General features: G+C 43.8%; 1 long non-coding RNA gene across 1 annotated transcript in view; it reads left to right on the top strand.

The window, feature by feature from the left end:
• Positions 1-4492, top strand: part of LOC125430971 — a 28057-nt gene extending 23565 nt beyond the window's left edge. Inside the window, exon 4 of the long non-coding RNA XR_007244262.1 lies at positions 3585-4492. This is a non-coding gene — a long non-coding RNA (uncharacterized LOC125430971). The remainder of the gene's footprint in view (positions 1-3584) is intronic.
• The last annotated feature ends 15779 nt before the right edge of the window (positions 4493-20271 follow it).

The following is a 20271-nucleotide window of genomic DNA, read 5'->3' as shown; positions in this document are numbered from 1 at the left end:
GGCAGCCACCCTCCCCCACCATGAACAAACAATTATTTTTGCACCAGCTCACAAAACACCTCCCACTCCCAGCAAAACATACATGGCTCTCTCCCCACCAACTCTTTTCCTAATTTCCTAATCACAACAACCCTATGAGGTAGGTTGTTAGCCTGAGAAACAACTCCAAGCCAGTGCAAGTGGATATTAAGCATGTAAACCTCTCACAAACCACCCCCAGCAAAACATTTACCAAACAAATGCCAGCATCATCTCTCACAAAACACCTCCAGTGGAATCCACCCCCAAACAGCATTACTTTCAATGGTGCTTAAACTAGGGAGCTCAGATTCTTCTTTTAAATCCACCTTAAAGGGAGAATCTGGGGTCTCCGATTAAAACAAAATTGAAAGTGATGCTGTTTGGGGGTGGATTCTCCCCCACCCTGAAACAACATCACTTTTGATGGTTGGAGATTTAGATGAAACAAATACCAGATTCAGCCAGAATCTGGGCAAATTTGGGCACATTTGGACAAAAAGTGTCCAATTATGTCCTGCCCAAATATGAACAAATGTGAATGCAAGGTATTTGGGCTTTTGGGGGGGTATTTTTGGTGTTTTTCGGCCTGCAGGGAGGGCATTTTTAAAGCTAGCGGCACCATGATTTCAGGGCATCATCCAGAGACTGCCTTGATGATATCACCCAAGTTTGGTGATGTTTGGTTCAGGGGAAGCAAAGTTATGGACGCCCAAATGGAATGCCCCCATCCCCATTGTTTTCAATGGGAGCTAACAGGAGATTGGGGCTACCCATTTGAGGGACCATAACTTTGCCCCCCTGAACCTAACTTCACCAAACTTGGGTGGCATCATAAGAATAGTTACCAGATGATACCCTGAAATTTTGGTGTCACTAGTTTTAATAATACACCTTGCTACAGGCACCCCAAGAAATTTGCCCAAGATTCTTTGTTTTGTAGTGACTTTGCTCCATTGTAGCCAATGGGGAATTTCTGAGGCTGGCTGCACATTTCTGAAGATAGAGGCACCAGACTTTCAAGGTGGCTCCAGGAAGCTCTCCTGGTAAAAGCATCCAGGCATAGAGACCTTTGCTTCTGAGGGTTCAATTTTATGGGCCCCCAAAAGGCTACAATGGAGCAAAGTCACTGCAAAACAAAGAATCTTGGGCAACTTTCTTGGGGTGCCTGTAAGGGGTGTATTTTTAAAGCTAGTGACTCCAAAATTTCAGGGTATCATCTGGTAACTATTCTTATGATGCCACCCAAGTTTGGTGAAGTTAGGTTCAGGGGAAGCAAAGTTATGGTCCCTCAAATGGGTAGCCCCAATCTCCTGTTAGCTCCCATTGAAAACAATGGGGATGGGGCACCCTCTTTGGGGGTCTATAACTTTGCTTCCTCTGAACCAAACATCACCAAACGTGGGTGGTATCATCAGGACAGCCTCTGGATGGTACCCTGAAAATTTGGTGTTGCTAGCCCTAAAAATGCGCCCCCTGTAGGCCAAAACGTAAAAAACACTAAAAAAATAAAAATCACACAAACGACCCTGAAATGGTGGCACCCCCCCACGTGACCAAATGGGGGCGCCCGGGGACATAGGGTACCCCCTGTCCCTAGGCAGAAACGCCACTGATGCCACCATTGGAAGGCACAGAGGAGAAAATGAAGTTCACAACATTTCCTTGTCAATTCTTGTCAATATATATAATTGTTCTTGTCAATATATATAATTCTCTATATGGCCAGATCTGTGGATACTTAAATCTGGAGAGTGGAGTCATAAACAGGGAAAAAAGATATTTCTGCAAACCTGGAACATTTTTAGGTTTGCAGAAAAATCTGAAATCTAAGATCAATACCTGTTTTTTTAAAAAAATGAAAAAAGGAGTATCTGTAGCTTTAAGAAAAGGCTGTACTCAGTGGCCACTGCTAGGCAACTACACCAATATTGCTAGCCTTCAAGACGGTTTCAGTCAATAAAAGGATGTCAGAGGGGTCAGGACTGATTTGGCCTTTGGGGGAGGACTTTGTACAATGTTTTTTTTAGTAGCTAGAGTCATGCTTTGAGGTATGGAGGAGAAAAGTTGCTACGATCTTAACAAGGCAGGCTAAAACTGTAATAATAAGGCAAAATATGTTTCTCTGAGAGCATGACAAAGTAAGAAATCTGGTATGTGATAAAAAGGCTGTAAAGTGATTAATTGCTATACATTTACAGAAATAATATTTTTTTGCAAAAAAATGAGACTTGGTGGCAAAAACAAATTAAAAAATAGGACTTTTGCAATTTGGATGGACTTTTTCCCAGGGAGAAATTGCCAAGGAAGGGGGGAAAGATGAGAGCCAGTGGAGCCAGAGGGATGTAGTAATCAGAGTGTCCAACTAAGATCTGGGACAACCTGATTTGAATCTCCACTCTGCCATGAAAGCTGGCTGAAATGACCTTGGTCTAGTCACTCTCTCCCAGCCTAATCTATTTTACAGGGCTATTAAGAGAATAAAATGGAGGAGAGGTTTTGGGGAGCATTACTGGGCTGGGGCTGCTTAAGAAGTTGATTAATTTGTGCCATACCCCTGGGTCCTCCTCTTTCCATGTTGGCACAGAGGGTTGCACTGGCATTGCTTCTCAGCATTGCCACCTCAGGGCCCAGATGGGGCATAGTGCTTCTGGGGCACTCCACCAGCATATCTTGGAGACACACTGGTATATCACCTGGTCAGCTCCCTGTGCATTTTTGTTCCTCACCTTGATAGCACTGTGAGCTGTCCTGACTAATACTCATAGTTGTGGCTCATAACAATGCATGCAAAATGGTACCTTTATGACCACAGAAATAGTCATCAGCAATTCTGGCTCATAATCTGAGTGCAGGTGGGCTCATTCTGCAGAATGCCTATGGATAGTTGCCATATAGAGCTGACAAAAATTAATTCAGAAGAGTAAATGGTTGTGTATGTGATCAGCATGTTCCTTTCTAATCTTGTTATACTCCAGTTCAGTTCAGTCCTGCCTTGTAGACATGAAATGAAACACAGACAATAAACTACATTTTTTCCCAGTACAAAAGTTATTAAATGTATGCTATGACTCTGAAACTACTAGGCTACAACATGCTGGATAACAAAGAGTTGCAACAAGAAAGCAAATTAATATTATTTTAGAGTAAATGAATCAATACTGTTTAGAGTAGTGAATATTTATTTTTTCATCATAGAATATCTTCCAAAAACTGCCTTATTATTAGGGGTAAGTGATAGATTCCAATTTCTAAACTTTCTGTAGGCAGTAATTTCTACAGTGGCAGTATGGGTATCAGAATTATTTTCATCTTGCTTATGTACTGATTTGGTTTTCCAAAAGAAAGAGAATTACAGGGTGCTTCCAATGCTGCTGTCGTGCTGTAACCAGAATTTGCAGCATACTGCAAATGCCTAGGTACTGTTAAGCTGTATTTTCTAGATTCCTTCCATTAATCCAGTTTGTACTGTGACCTTTCACATACTTGACATTTAGGACTTATTGCCCCTTATGACCAAGTTGATGGGAAGAGACAGCACAACATAACCTTCTTTTTGATTTTAGAATCTGATTCCTGCTGACTTCAGTAAACTTGACCACACTGCAGTTCAACCCTGTTTTCTGGTCCTAGCAGAAGAGTTTACGGGATGCTACTGTTTCTCTGTAATCAACTATCCCATGTTGTGTTTCCTTATTTTTTAAATTTAGTCTGAATGTCTTATGTTTTGCTAAGTAACCTTTTCTTAAGTTTCTTAAGCAATCTTGGAAGAAGTGAACATTTGTTTGTTAACATCTGCAGAGTATATTTCTTTTCATGATGGGATGTTTATCTTCCTGTTCAGCAATTATGTCTTTAATAATGTACAACATACAACTTTTCCTTTGTCAGGAGTTAATCTGAGTCCTATAGTTTATCCCAAGCTATTTTTATGATATGTTACCTAATGACAATGGTCTATTCAGTTATATCAGGAGGTTTTGTTCTTTTTGATATGCCAGGTTTAATTGGCTTTAAATAGTCTGCTTTTACTTTTAATTACTTTGAACAATAAGGAACAGCATTAAAGTAACTAGTAAACATATTTTCTTATTTGATCTCACATATGGACTTTTAAAGAATTGTGAAGGGAATGCTTTCAGTTCCTGGGGGTATACAACTCGTAAATTTGTCATAGCCACATTTCTCCCTGTCTTTGAAAGAGCAGTGAGTGACTGTGCACAAATGTATTTGGTTGATTTAAATTCTACTTCATACTAGAGCACTTCTGAGTAGCTCATTCAGCTGCCTAATTTTTTACATTGGAAGATTGGAGGATGAACTTCCTTTTGGTGCTGTTCATGTTTATAAACCCTGCCACCCTTTTTTGTCCGGTTGTTGACTGGGTCAGAAAGCTCACCATCAGCTGTAAAGGATTCAATGGTGTTGATGAGCGGGTCAGCCGCCTGGCCTTGACTACATTCCACAGCCCGGGCGATGGGCCAGCTTCTCCGGCGGAGACCTTATCTCTGCGAGGGAGATGAGACCTCCGTTCCCATGGGAATCCGGGAGGGGGGATGGGATGGACAGAGTTATAACCTATGCTTCTGGCGGGAGATCTTATTCCTGCCACTGCGTGTACGTGAGCTTTCTAGGATGTCTGAATAAACGGTCTTTTACACCCAAAAAGCCTTTTATTTCTGCTTCTATGGAATTCCTTACATTGTGGCAGGAATCTATCGTTCATCTATTGTCTTAGTGCAGTGGACCTCTGGTGTCTCGGCATGGAGAGGTTGAATGTTCCTGTGGAAGGTTCGGTAGCCCCCAAAGAGGGCTCCGAGCTCTCCCTTCTGGATTTAGAGGAACCGGCGGGAGAGCGGGTCTCGCTGGTGACTCTTTCCCGTCCTGCAGATCAGCACGAAGTCTTCCCTTACTCCGTTGGAACGAGGGACGAGAAGACGACCATGAGGGACTTACATGAGTCGCTTGGGGCTTGTCTATGGATCGAGCGCCTGTGGATCGGGTATCTACCCGCTTACATTATGGATTACAAACCTCAGATGCAAGCTGTCACGGAGGAGGCGGGCCTGGCCACCTTTCATGCGGCAACACAGGAGTCCATTGAACGATTCCTGGACTCGTCTTTTGGCATGATACTCCAAAGATCCACCGTGGCATAGCACTGGGGCCCGTCCGAAGACCACCGGTGAAACTGGGACTAAACCAGGGATTGGGAGGGGTATCCGTACCGTCTCTCCGATCGGACCCCCCAGATCCCGGACCAGTGGCTGCACCTGAGATGCCCCGTGGTGCCACCGGTGGGCACGACGTCCTGCATTCAGATGAGGAGGAGTCGGAGAAAGCCTGCACTCCCAGCCGGAGCTATTCCCTCTCCCATCGAAGAGAGCTGGGATGAGGAAGTGGGCCGACTGCGAGATGCCCAAGAAGCATGGGCCCGTGAACGCCAGCTATGGGAAAAGGAACGAGAACAGCTGCAGCAAGAGCGTGAAAACCTGCAAAGAGACCGGGAACAGCAGCGCAAAGAAATCCAACTCGAATTGGACCGTGCCAAAGACGCGCTGCAACGGCAATATGTGCAGAACCTATCAGTCCATGATAAAGTCCTGGAACACTCCAAACTGGACTTACAGCGTCAATGCGAAAGCGTTCAGGCCTTCACGCACGCCAAAGTGAACTAACTGCAGCTGTTCAACGAGGACGAATTGGCCAAATTGGAACGAGAAATCAGCTTTGCATGCGCACCAGGATGCGCTGACACGCAAGGAGAGAGAGCTGGCCGCCTTGGAGAGAGAACTGAAGAAGCAGCAGAACAGGACAACCCAAGTTGGAGTCTACGCTGTCACTGGTACAGCCGGCGCCAGAGGGGCGACGCTGCTGGGTCCCAAGCCACCCTCCAAGGGCCAGATCCCACCATAACGCCAGCGGCACCAGCTTTGGTACCTCCACCTCCACCGATTCCGGCCCCCCCTGCACCGCTGCCTCAACCTGCGCAACCGCCGCCCCTCGCGGTCGCCAAGGGCCGTGGAGAGGGGATATTACAGACCTCCAATACCTGCCCGTTTCGATGGGACCGCTTCCAAACTTCCCTACTTCATCTTGCAACTCGATGCCCACATGGAGGACTATGACGATTTAGCGCGAAAAAATACGGGACATCGGCTCAGTCCTGGATGGGGCAGCAGCCGACTGGTTTGTGACTCTTTTGAACCTGCAAGATGAAGATACCCGCACGGTGCCCGCGTTCCTCCAAGCCTTAAGGGCTCGCTTCCAAGATCCGGGTGCTGAAAATGAAGCTATCCGCACCATCAAATCTATTCAGCAAGGCAACCGCTCGTTTGCAGAATTTGCCCGTGAATTTCGTGCGGCGGCTGCCCGACTCCCTCCTGAGTGGCCTGAGCGCATGAAATGTGAATACTTCTCGGATGCTGTTGACGGCAAGCTGCGTGAAACGGTGTTTTTAATTCGGATCCCCCGCACTATTGCTGATTGGATCACATTGGGATCCCAGGTGGCGTCTCGTTTGGAGTACGCTCGTGCTGGAGGCCGCCCACGCCCAAAACCCGCCACTACGACCACCGCTGCGACCACCAAGCCAAGCCCAGCCGCCCCTACCGAGACCACCTCCGAGCGCTGTCGCCGACTGGGATTGTGTCTTTACTGCGGAGGACCAGGTCATCTGGCCGCCAACTGCCCGAAAAAGCAGAAGCCAACCGCTCCGGCCGCGCGCACCCCATCTGCCAAGCCACCACGCAAATCCGGGCCGCCCCCAACAGGCTCGTCTAAGGCAGTTATCGAAGGCGACCCAGAGGAGGGGGAAGCAGCTGTTTGCCTTTCTTCAGCCCCCCATGGACATGGGTTCGACTCCAGACGCGGTGAGTGAAGGCAGCGCTCCCATTACAATCCAAGCGTTTCTGGCCAACCCCGCTAAGCATACTCGTATTATAGCCTCAGCCCTTGTGGATTCGGGCTGCTCCCATTGCTTAATGCGGCCCCAGGTGGCGGAGGAGCCAGGTCTAGACCAAGTCCCCCTGGCTAAGCCCATACCATTCACCCAAATGGACGGCAGTCCTCTCGGGAGCGAAGGACCGGCCCAGTTCAAAACGCAACCGGTTCTCCTCCGCTGCGCCGACCATTGGGAGAAAATTAGTTTTATTCTGGCGCCAGTGGCCAAACACTCCATAGTTCTGGGCATGCCATGGTTGTTGTTGCATGAACCAAAATTCATTTGGAAAGAAAGGATCTTAGAATTCACTGACCCTCCCTGCGGTGAACACATGAATTGGGGGGAAAACTCGGCTTCTCCTGACACACCCCCCTCCCTGGCTTCATCAGCGATTGCTCCCGATTCTACCGGAATTCCACCGGCTTACCAAGATTTAGCCAGAGTATTTCAGGAGCAAGAATGCGATCAGTTGCCACCCCATAGAGACACTGACTGCAAAATCGTGATACAGCCAGGGGCGCAACTGCCCAAAGGGAGAATCTACCGCATGAGTCCCAATGAGGAGAAGGAACTTCGTGCCTTCTTAGACAAGAACCTCGCCCGCGGGTTCATACGACGGGCTACCAAACACACACATGCTGCTCCTGTATTGTTTGTAAAAAAGAAAGATGGGTCTTTACGGCTCTGCACAGATTACCGAGGACTCAATGCAGTCTCCCTGTCCAATAAATACCCTTTGCCATTAATCAAGGATCTTTTAGACGCATTGGGCAAGGGACGCATCTTTACTAAGTTAGACTTGAGAGAAGCTTACTACAGGGTCAGAATTGCTGAAGGCTATGAACACTTGACTGCATTTAACACAAAGTTTGGACAGTTTGAATACTTAATAATGCCATTCGGGTTAAGTGGGGCCCCCGGAGCTTTTATGGCCCTTATCAAACTAAGTTCTCCATGATTTATTGTACAAGGGAGTAGTGGTGTACTTAGATGACGTTTTAATTTATTCACAAACCATGGAGGAGCATGAAGCATTGGTTGGAAGTATTGAAACGTTTGCTCAACAACTCCCTCTTTGCCAAACTGTCCAAATGCTGTTTCCACCAAACCTCTATTGACTATTTAGGTTACCGATCTCAGCCCGAGGGCCTAAAATGGATCCTGCTAAAATTGATGCAGTCCTCCAATGGCCTGCTCTACCAGCCGAAAAGAACTCCAATCTTTCCTAGGTTTTGCTAATTTCTATCGTGACTTTATACCCCAATTCGCTGAACTGACTCTCCCACTCACAGACCTCTTACGCACTAAGGGTAAAGATCCACTGGCTACCAAGCCCGGGGCCCCCCTTTCCTGGTCTGAAGAATGTCAGACAGCCTTTCAGCTTTTAAAATCTGCTTTTACTACCGAACCTATCCTGAAGCACCCTGACCCAGATCTCCCTTTGTGGTTCCGTGGATACCTCTCGGACAAAGCGCTTGGAGCAGCCCTGTTGCAGAGAAATAAAGATGATAGGCTGGTTCCGTGTGCTTATTTATCAAAGAAATTCTCCGGTGCTGAACTTAACTGGACTGTAGGGGATAAAGAAACTGCGGCCATCAAAGTAGCACTTTCCACTTGGCGCCACTGGCTGGAGGGGGCTAAACACCCCTTTCAAGTTTGGTCGGATCACAAGAACTTGGCGCCCTCTCCACCCCCCTCAAGATGTCCGCAAAGCAACTTCGTAATGGGCGATTTCTTTTCTCGTTTCTCTTTCACGGTTCATTTTTCCCCGGAAAAACCACAGCTGGCTGATGCGCTTTCGCGCCTACCCGGAGGGTGGAGCTGCCTTACGGGACATTCCACGCACTGTTCTCTCCCTCCCAATTGGGGCTGGCTGTCACCCGATCTCAGACATCCGGCTCCTCCTTCTCCGCCTATTCCCAGCCTGGTCTCTCCTTTCCTACGGGAACTTCGAGGAGGCGGGGCTGCACCAACCTCGGCGGAGGAAGGTGACTCCCAATTGCGCTTTGGAGAATGGCGTTTTGGCGGCGGGGGGATTGTTGGTACGTGCCTCCCCCCCCCTCCGTAAGCAGGTTCTCGAGGCCTGTCATGATGCCCGCTCGGCTGGACATTTTGGCTTTCTAAAAACTCTGCATTTGGCCCACCGTCAGTTCTGGTGGCGCGCGATGCGCAAGGACATTCAGACGTATATTAAAGGTTGCTCTGTTTGTGCAGAAGCCAAGAACGTTCCGGGAAAACCCCATGGTCTGTTGAAACCTCTCCCGGTGGCCTCCCGCCCCTGGGAAGTCATCTCCATGGATTTTATTACAGATTTACCAGAAAGTCATGGCAACACGGTCTTGTGGGTGGTGGTGGACTTATTTTCTAAACAAGCCCATTTCATCCCATGTGCTTCCATCCCCTCGGCCTCCTAAGTTAGCAGCGTCTGTTCATTCAGCATGTTTACCGTCTACACTCCGCCCCCCATTAAGGTGGTCTCCGACCGCGGCCCCCAATTCATTTCAAAGTTCTGGAAAGCTTTTCTAGGGTTGTTAGGGGCCGCCCGGCGGTTGCCGCCCTACCACGTTCAAAGTGACGGGGAGTCAGAGAAGAACGAACAGAACCCTAGAGCAGTATTTACGTTGTTACACCAACTACCACCAAGACAATTGAGTGCGAGCTAATCTCCGCTTTGCAGAATACGCCTATAATAATGCGGTTCTATAGCAGTACAAAAAACCCCTTCGAAATTGTGTCCGTGGCTCCTTCCGCCCGTTACGCAACTACCTGCGGATGCATTGGATCCTACGGAGTTTCAGCAGTGGATTTCATCTCTGGCCGAGGGGTGGAAAATGGTCCAAACTGCCTTACAACAGGCTAAAGACTCCCCAAAGCTGCAAAGCGGATAAGCACCGGCTTCAGATTTCCCTCTGCGTGTAGGCGCCTGGGTGTATTTGTCTACCAAAAAAATCTCAGAGGCGTGCATAAATTTTCAAAACTAGGCAAAAGATTCATAGGCCCTTTTGAGATTACTAAAGTGATTAATGATGTCACTGCCCGGTTGTCTGTGCCTGACTCTCTTAGTAATATCCGTCCTGTCTTCCATGCCAGTGTGCTCAAGGAGGCTCCGTTTCCGATGCCTGGCACGACCAGCCGGAGAGACCCCACCCAAGAGACTATTATTGATGGCCACAAGCATTACGAAATTGACGCCATCCTGGACTCTCGCTTTAATCGCAAACGCTTACAATATTTAGTCTCTTGGGTGGGGTATTCCTCTGGGTATAATCAATGGGTTTATTCCGAAAATATTGACGCCCCCGCCCTCATTTCTGCTTTCCACCGCGCCTTTCCGCACAAACCTGGGGGGGAGAGGTCTTTTTTAAGGGAGGCAGAGTGTAAAGGATTCAATGGTGTTGATGAGCGGGTCAGCCGCCTGGCCTTGACTACATTCCACAGCCCGGGCGATGGGCCAGCTTCTCCGGCGGAGACCTTATCTCTGCGAGGGAGATGAGACCTCCGTTCCCATGGGAATCCGGGAGGGGGGATGGGATGGACAGAGTTATAACCTGTGCTTCTGGCGGGAGATCTTATTCCTGCCACTGCGTGTACGTGAGCTTTCTAGGATGTCTGAATAAACGGTCTTTTACACCCAAAAAGCCTTTTATTTCTGCTTCTATGGAATTCCTTACATCAGCTCAGATAGAGAACAACTGACCATTGTCTGGATGTAAAGAGGAGACACACTCTAAATACTTGCTAGTCCTCTGGGCAATGGCTGTGGCCAAGCTGATCTGCATTTTGATTGTGTTCTTGTTGGGGAAGAGAACTTGCTTTCCAGTCATCTTTCCTATGGCCAGTGCCTGAGGCAAGAATGTCATTCCCCTAATCTCTGCAATCATAGGAAAATCCCCCCCCACACACTTTTTTAAAACATATACAAATACATGACCTCATAGAGAATGGTGATATAATCTGGGTGGTATAAAGAGACAGCTATACTGATTCCTGTGGTTGCAACAAGTGGATACCTACTATCTCTCTCTTGTCTGTTTCAGATAGACGTTTCTCTTCATAGTCCTGTGCCCCCACGTACAGTCACATGGAGAAAAAAATGAATCTGGTATATGCAAGCTTGCTCTTACAATTTTCAGATATAAATACAGACAAGAAATGAACACTGTTTTATAAAAAAAGCATTTCATAAATTGCATTTAAAAATTATAGAAATATAAAAAAGTTATTGAAAAATTGGAGCCTTGATGGAAGAAGACTTAGTTCAATGACCATGGTAGAAGGGAGTTTGAGAGAATAGCTGTGTGGGTCTACAGTAGAAAAGACAGATTTGAGTCCAGTAGCACCTTAAAGACCAACAAAATGTTGGGGATATGAGCTTTCAAGAGTCAAATCACCCTTCATCAGATATCTGTGGTAGAAATATTTGCCCCTATTTTAATGATTCTGAATATTATAAATCATGAAATAATTGGATGCAGCTGCGAGATGGTAATGAAAATAAAGATGGTGTTAAACAACGTTAAGAGTCTCTCCTTTTTTAAAAATATCTCCCCCCAGAAACGTTGTGGAGCCTCTTATGGTGTGGAATTACAATAGAAATTGTTTTGAACAATTACAATAGAAATTGTTTTGGAACTCTTTGACTCAGGGTAGGACCCTTCTTGGCCTTTTATCTCCTGTTTCTGCATTTGCAGTTGAGAGTGTTACCGCTGCTGCTTGGGTAACATTAAGTGATTTCAGCTCAGGCAACGTAGTGAGGCGCAGGAAGCCGGTGTTCTTCAAAAGCAAGTATTTTATTCGAAAGTGGTGGCTACAGCTCAGGAAGGGGAATCGCGCCCTCGTAGTCAAGCGCAGGACTTTTTATACACAAAGATCAAAAGAGGGCAAGGGAGCAGGTAAGGGGGCAGGTCCCTTACTTGCAACAATAAGGAAACATCAACACATAAAAGAAAGGTACAGTTACAACTTTGTGAATGGGACTATGAGATCTCACTGTCAGGCGTCTTCCCGCAAGACTTTACGATAGTGCAGAAACAGGGAGCGGAGAGTGTCCATTCATAAAACTGGGTGAGGCTGTTAATGCACCCAGGTATCTGGTTATCAGATGGGCTGCTTCCTTGAGTTATGTCCTGAGGCTCCTACGCCTCAGTCCCACAACAAAGGAAAGTTCAAATGGTCCAATGGTGATCTTAATTCATTCCTAAACGGCTGAAACCTCTGGGGTTTCATCATCAGATTCAATTTGTAATCCAAAAGGGGCTTTGTTCTTGCTAAAGAGATCTACCAGGTGTTGTCCCAAAACTGAGTTCCAAGACTAACTTCCTTAAATCTTAATATCAGCTGCTACAAGCTATTGCTTCTAACAGATACAATAACATATCTAATTTAAACATTGGATGCAATCCTAAAGAACTTTCAATACAGTAAAAATACCCCCCCACACACATACACACACACACACACACACATATATACACATGTATATATATACACACACACATATATACACAAGTGTGTGTGTGTATATATGTATGTATGTATGTATGTATATGTGTGTGTGTGTGTATGTGTGTATGTATGTATATGTATGTATGTATGTATGTATGTATGTGTATGTGTATATATATGTATATGTATATGTATATATATGTATATATATACATACACACATGTGTATATATGTGTGTGTGTGTATATATGTATATGTATATATGTGTGTGTATGTATGTATGTAAGTGTATACACACACATATATACGTGTGTGTATGTATATGTATATATATATATGTGTGTGTGTGTGTGTGTATGTATGTGTACACACACACACACACGAATATCCTAAACTAACATTAATAAAACCTTGAATCGACTGGAAAACCTAGCTAAGACAGAAGCCTAAACATTGGGCAAACAATAAATCCAACACTGAGGAGCTTACATTAAATCTTAAAAGGGATAAAAGCACACTCATATATACATGTCCTTTCCAGGCCTTATGGAAGCTTCTGGATAACACTGGTCTCTTTGCTCTGGTCCTTAGCCAGTGTAGTTTAGTGATAGGCTTAGGAAAATATTTTTCATATTTTCCTGGCGGTAACAAGAGGAACCTAACACCACAGCATTAATGATTTTAACCACAGGCTACATTGTAGGAACTTGGAAGTCATACTTGGTGAATGAGTTCCTGCCAGTGATTTATAAACTCTTCATTTAGACTGGAAAGTTGTATGGTGTTTGTTATTGAGTTTTTAAGTTCTTGTTGTCTGCCGTTTCCCTTGCTGTGGGCTATAACTTTAACCACTATGAAGGGCAGCATTCCAATTGTCTCAACTGAATTTTACTCACTCTCTTCTTACTTAATTCTGCATATACTTTGAGAGCTAAAGACTGAGTAGGGGCAATGGAACTTGAAAATTTTGGAGATCTGTCCTTGTGTTTACCCCTTATTTTGATTTATTGTCTGAAAAGTTTCAAACAGAATTTTTAAAAAGCGATATTATTCTGGCTTTCTCAGCAATGAGTTGCTAGCAAAATGGCATATTACACAGAGGATTTAACCTCTCCCCTAACTTGCAAATTGTCAAAAATTGACCACACAATCAGTTCCAAGCATGTGCTATTTCGACCTGAAATTGCTTTGCCCCGTTGGCTAATGCTACACTTGATAGACAAGGTGAGGACATGAGGAGAAATTTCCTTGAAAAATACTGTAAAATCACACAGTGCCTCCCTACCTCAGCCACAGTAAATTACACCCTAAGAGCCTCAAACTTCAAAGATGGTGTAGGTAAACCACACCCAGATGGAATAATGTTCCCGCTGTTGATTCCTTATCCCTCCCCTCCTCATCACCTGGTCCAGCCTTCCCTGAATGGACCCTGAGACATCAGTTTGGTTTTCTCCACATGCTGCCCATACCAGACCTCCAGATTGATGACCAGACTGACCAGGTCATATGGAGTCTCCTCCATGAAACAAGGGCCCATGATACTAAAACCCTTCTGGTTCTCCACAAGTCACAGTTATCTACTCCAAAACAGGGGAATGGATGGAATACTCAACAGCAACAATAGTCTTCAATGTTGAATGAAGTCAAGAATCCCAGCTCATAACCCAAGCTGGCAGAGTCTCAGAGGGGGTTACAGCAGATACGAGCACCAGTGGAGAAGCCACCGATATCATCAGAGCCTGCCGGTTAGAATGAAGCTGATTGCTGATTCCTGTGATTCCCTGGTGATGTTGTGGGGTGATGAGTCCACAGCTTAATAAGTAATAAATGGAGCACCATGAATGGAATAGGCTGCATGAAATTATTACCCTCCTGCACCTCTGAAGTCCCTCCCTCCCAGTATTGACAACTCCCACATCAAAAAAATGAGCTGCGGCATTTTAGTTGGTGGCTTTTGTGAAGAGGGCCTCTGCCCATTGCCAGATTTGAAGAGAGGTCCTAGGCTAATCCACTGGTGAGGCCCCTCCCAATCCCCCACACTTATGACTGGAGGAAGATGGAAGAGTGTTTGGAACAAAATTGAGTAAAGTTGAGGATAATGACAGTTTTTTTTAAATTCTACAGTTCTCAATTCCTTCTCTAAAGGACATAAGATGTTATTGTTAAATACTATAATGATTTTTAAAAATGCATAAATGTTAAAATTAACACTGAGGGGTTTTTTTTGCCACAACTGAACTTTGTAAACTTTTTGTGGAATAAGAAGGAATTTTTTGAAAATGAAATTGTAAGTTTAATGTTATATTCTTTTTTTAAAAAAACTTGAGCTTACAAATTTTATTGCCTGAGAAGTGTTAATAAGATGATAATGACTACCCAACAGTGACACTTTTAGATTCCATTTTATGTTGTCATTAAACATTTTGTTTTAAAATACATATTAAGAAATAAAGAAATACAATAAGCAAATACACTAAGACTATTTTTTCTAGCATTCCACATAGCAAAATCATTCAAAAGTTCATCAAAATTTGTTTAAGTTTGTTACTTTCAGTGCACAGAATGCTCAGTGCAGACAATCTCTGTTGAGACATTGTGGCTTTTAATTCATTTTTAATTTTTTTGAGTTTTGAAAAAAGATCTCTCTTCTGAGCAGTTAGCAACTATTAACATGAAGGGGCATTCTCACAAAATGAAGTCCTGAAAGAACAAAATCAATACAGAAGTCAATGTTAGTGACGACATATTGGCTTAAGACAGTATTATTCTGAAATGAAGTGAAAGGAAAATTACTGAAGAGTTGTTTAAATACTACAATGCATTGTGACAGTATGTGTAAGAAAGGCCTATGACAGTGTCAAAAATATTATACACATTGGCCAGAGGCCCCCTAGATTTTGAGTCCCCTGGCAAACCTATAGGACGGTAAATCTGGCATATCCTCTGCCACAGGGCTCCCTATTTATGGTCTCCTTGCTATCGTGTGCTCATGCTGCTGGACAACCAAGTTACTTTTCTTGAATTGGAGAGGACATGAGTGAAGGGAATGAAGAAAAGTCATATCAAGCCCCGGTATATGCCTTCAAAGTTATAATTTCCAGTTGGTGGTGACTTTAAAAATTGAAGTTTTTTTCTGCAGCGAGAGACGAAACTCAATGCAAACACTCCCATTGCATAACTATCTTCTCTTCTGCAAGGGATGAAAGTGACTAATACATTTTAAACAAATAAATAGTTCTGCTGTTTTGTGAACAGTTTGAGTTTGTTCATCAGGTTACTTTTCATGTATTCAAATAGTGCAGTACTGTGCAAATGTCAGTGTTTGATGCATGTGTATTTTAGATAACTTGATGATAGTTATAGTTTTCTCCTTCCTGAAAGATCAGGGTTGGCAGCGAATTATGTATAAATAAATAGTGAATAAATCAACCAGTCATTGGGTATTTTAAATAAACACTCTTTTGCTTAAAGTCATACTGTTTGGTGTTCATTTAAGTCTCTGTTATCAACATTATTCCATGCATGCACATTTTTCACACAGCCTTATGGGCGATGTAGTTCCCTTTCCATATTTATTTACCTGATCCTGGGGGAGAACTAATTTTTGCCAAGTGCACAGTTGCTAAAGTTCCTGCAAGGGAAAACTGTGAAACTTCACCACCACCAGGAAATGAAATTTCATCAACCACAGCTATTGTATAGATGTAAAACTGTTTGATAGCTGTTCCACTCAGAAGACCATGAACAGAACAAACCTGATATTTGCCTGAAGAGTACAGTGGTCAAACATGATATGTTCACTTTGAAACCTGTTTGCATCAAAGTTCATAGAAGGAAAAGAATGATACAAGAACCCAACAACCAACAACCTTCTTGCTTTTTTGCAGTTGGTGCTTGCCTCAGTAACAAGGTAACTGCGTCTGCCAATAATGAGGGCAGGGAGGGAGGTCACCAGGGTTACAGTACAATGTTAATGTAGATCCACTAGTGGATTTGTGCTCAGTCCAGACATGCCTCAATATCAAAGAATTAAAAGGAGCTGACAAAAAAAAAGCACTCTAATTGATTTATGTGAATCAACCCAATTCCAGGTAGAAACATGTTTACATTATGAAAATGTCTTAAGGGAATTAGTCTACTGGGTGGAGTTTCATCTAATGAATTTACCACACTAGTAGGGAAATAAACTTTCCTATGGGATCAGCACTAAATCTATTGTATGCTGTGTATGTGCTCATGAACTCCAGGTACAATTTCCTTTGCCAAGAGAATCTCATGCACACAATTCTGGTTTAAATATTAATAACTCATTATTAGATACTAAGTATCTACTAATATTATATACCAAGTATAATGTAATAATCCAGTTTTTGAGATGATTGAACACCTGGGTAACCAGCTAAATTAATTTAAAGAGTTGTTTGAAAATACTAAGCATGTTTTAGATTGTGTGTAGAAAATTTGAATGTAAGCCAGAATTCTTTGTCGTTTATGGTATTAAAATAAATGAGTATTTTCTGATTCAGCTTTATGGGATAGACGTACATTGAACTAGTTACCATCAATACAAATGCCACACTGAGATGTCATTTTCTCTGTTCTTGAGAATGTTTAATCAGTGCAATGCCTAGGTGTAGTTAAGGGGGGGAATGGTGGAGTGTAAAAAGGACAGATATGAGGCAGACTACATTGAGAAAAGGGGTTGTAGAGGTTATGAAGTTGGGCCTAGGTTTTAGATAGAAATGAAAATTTGGCAATCAACTCCAAAGGCAATAGTCACTGAGAATTTTTGTATATTCAGATAAGAGTCAATGCACAAATAGGTTTGTGGTAATTGTCAGATTTGTTGCAAATATTTTAACGTCACCAAAACAAAAAGTGTATTTATGAATGCTGTTTCAGTACAACAAGGAGATGAAACTCAAATCACTCTGAAGGTCAAGTTATATGATTTTTAGTCTCTATTTTAGATTGTAATGACTGGATATTGGCCATATTAAATAAGATTAAAAAAAGACCACAGGTAAAATGTTCCTACTGATCCTTCTTTAATTCAACTGGGCTGGTAAAATGGCAAGAAGTCAAGCAGTCCAACATACATTTGGTTGGCAATATAGTAGCAGAATATGTTCTTCAAAGAAGAGAGATAAGGTGATTAAAGGTGCCCGGCATATAATCAGCACAATAAACATACTTGCTTATTTTCTGCTTGACCTGTTTTTGATCAAAAAGTATAGCTTCTCGTGTTGTTAGCTGGTCAAAGAGACTCTGGACTGAAAGACTCCAAAACTCACCAGCAATAGCAAATAGAACACAACTTTTAATAAACAGGCAGGTTTAACTTAACTAACTATACATTTTAGGCTTTCCCTCTTGTTTCCTCAGAAAATGCTTCTTGTCCAGGCTTCCCTCTGATCTTAACTATTCTCACATTTCTAATGTGTCTCATTAATCCTAACATTCAAAATCCTCAGAAATCACATATTTGCATATAATACCTTGTGGCCCCCCTGTTGGTTGGGGCGTTCTTGCCATCCTGGTCCTTCCAATGTTGGCGGTCCCTGATTGGCCTCAGAAACAAGGGAGGAGGACTTACCTGTCAGGGCTGCCTTCCTGTTTCAGTTGCCCAGCTGGTCTGGTGCTGCTTTCCTGTTGGGCAGGCTCTGCGTGACTCGACACTGCTTCCTTGCCCACCACCTAGCCCTCCTCTTTGGGTTCTGCTTCCCCATCAGGCTGCTGCTGCATCTGTTGCCATCTGGCCCTCTGCTTCGCAGCCGGATTGGTCGCCAGAGGTAAGCCAATGCTCTGACTCTTGGGGTGGTCACGGAGGAGGTCTGGGGGGGGGGTGGTGCCTGACCTGGCAGTGCTCTCCTGCATCAGCTGGCAGTCACAGTGGACCTCCGTGTCTTCAGGGCTCCCTCCAGGGGGTTGGGAGGCTTCCTGAACTGCTGCTGCCCCTGAGTCCTGGGGAGTGGCACCTGGTGAGAAACGGGGACTGCCCACTGTCCTGGGAAACACCTGTACATGTACTTATAAATATTAGCATGACACAAGCTAAATACATCTACATTGAACACAGATGTAATGAGTTTGTCTTTAGAAGTACACCAAGTCTTGTGATATTTATGTTACAGAGTTGAATTTACGCAAGAGAAAGCCTGCTACAGAGGCCAGCAAGGTGCGGCTAAGCACTGGCTGAGCACAGCTGAAAGCAATTACCACTGCACACAGAAGTTTAACTGTGAGGAAAAACTTTATCACCAGTGCAGATATTTACAGTGCATACAGGAACTCCAACAGCAAACGGGCAGCATGCCCTGCAGCAACAGGTAAACCCTAAGAGCTAGTGCTGGTAAGCAAGCACTGCTTTTATATAACAAGTAACCAATCATAACCAAGAACAGCTGACTGGTTTCAGCTGGTTCTGACAAAGTGCTGGGAGGAGCAGCTGTCAGATTAGATCAGTTTGATCTACTTGTCTGCTCTCAAGATGTGACAGGTATTTTGGATACTGTAACACCCCTTCTCATCTTGAGTGCAGACTACATCACATATTTACATGATAGTTCAACAAGTACAATAAGAACATAAGTACATATTTACATGACAGTACAACATAACAATAAGGTTATGTAGTTACACTTACAATGCCAAGCTCTGGTAACATCTTTTGATATTTTTGCAGAGTGCCTGCTTTTGTTAAAATGTCAGCACAGTTGTTTTCTGACTCAACATATGCAAGCACTATATCACCTTTATGAACCAAGTGTCTAACATTCTGGTACTTAACCGCAATATATTTGGTTCTGGCCTTAAGATTCTCCATAGTGGCCAGGTGTATACATGTTTGTGAATCTTCCAGTATTTTTTACTGGTTTTTGGCATTGTTCACCTAGATCCTTCAGCAATTGTTCAGTCCACAATAGCTCTGTACATGTCTCAGAGAGAGCACAGAATTCTGCTTCAGGCGTTGATAATGAGATTGTGCTTTGCTTGCTACGAGAAACCCAATTAACTACAGTGTTGGCATACTTAATCACAATGCCTGAACTGGATTGCCCATTAGTTTCCTCTGCGAAGGAACTATCAGTTATTGCAGTCAACTCATTGCTCTTATCTGGACAAAGTAACAAACCTTTGTCGCATACGACCCTTTTAGGTATCTAACAACCGCGTTTGACAGCCTGCCAATCGCATGAAGGCGGTTTTGACACCTTTCTGCTTAGAGCGCTGACTCGCGTAGGCTATACATCAGGACGTGTCCAGTTACTTAAGAAAAGCAGACTCCCAAGTACTGATCTGTACAGCCCTGGATCATCAAACATTGTCTCACAAGGAGTCTTGTGATAGTCAACTGCCATAGGAGTATTGGTTACTTTGGCATCAGTTAGGTCACAGGTTTCTACTAACTCACTAATCTTCTTTGATTGTAGTAGCACTAAGCCACCTGAAGGGTTATTAGCAATTTCAATACCAAGGTAGGATTTGAGAAAACCAAGGTCTTTGACTTTAAAATGCTTGCTTAAAGCATGATAAAAAGCCTTTATCTGCTTCTCAGTTTTAGCAGAGACACATAGGTCATCAACATAAACTAACAGCATGATTTGATCATCCTTAGACCCTTTTGTGTATACACATGCATCTGCTACACTTCTTTGGAATCCCATAGAAACCAAACATTCATTCAAACAATGACTCCAATTACGTGCTGACTGACGAAGACCATAAAGAGACTTTTTCAACAAATAAACCTTATCAGTTTGCTCTGGCTGGAACCCAGGAATGGGCTGCATGTAAATCTCTTGCTCTAAAGGAGCATTGAGATAAGCAGTTGAGAAGTCAAAATGTTTTATTTGAAAACCTT

This window comes from Sphaerodactylus townsendi, linkage group LG04 (assembly GCF_021028975.2).
Source record: "Sphaerodactylus townsendi isolate TG3544 linkage group LG04, MPM_Stown_v2.3, whole genome shotgun sequence".
Lineage (NCBI taxonomy): Eukaryota > Metazoa > Chordata > Lepidosauria > Squamata > Sphaerodactylidae > Sphaerodactylus > Sphaerodactylus townsendi.
The sequence above is the reverse complement of the archived record's forward strand: the minus strand, read 5'-3'. Positions and strand labels throughout refer to the sequence as shown.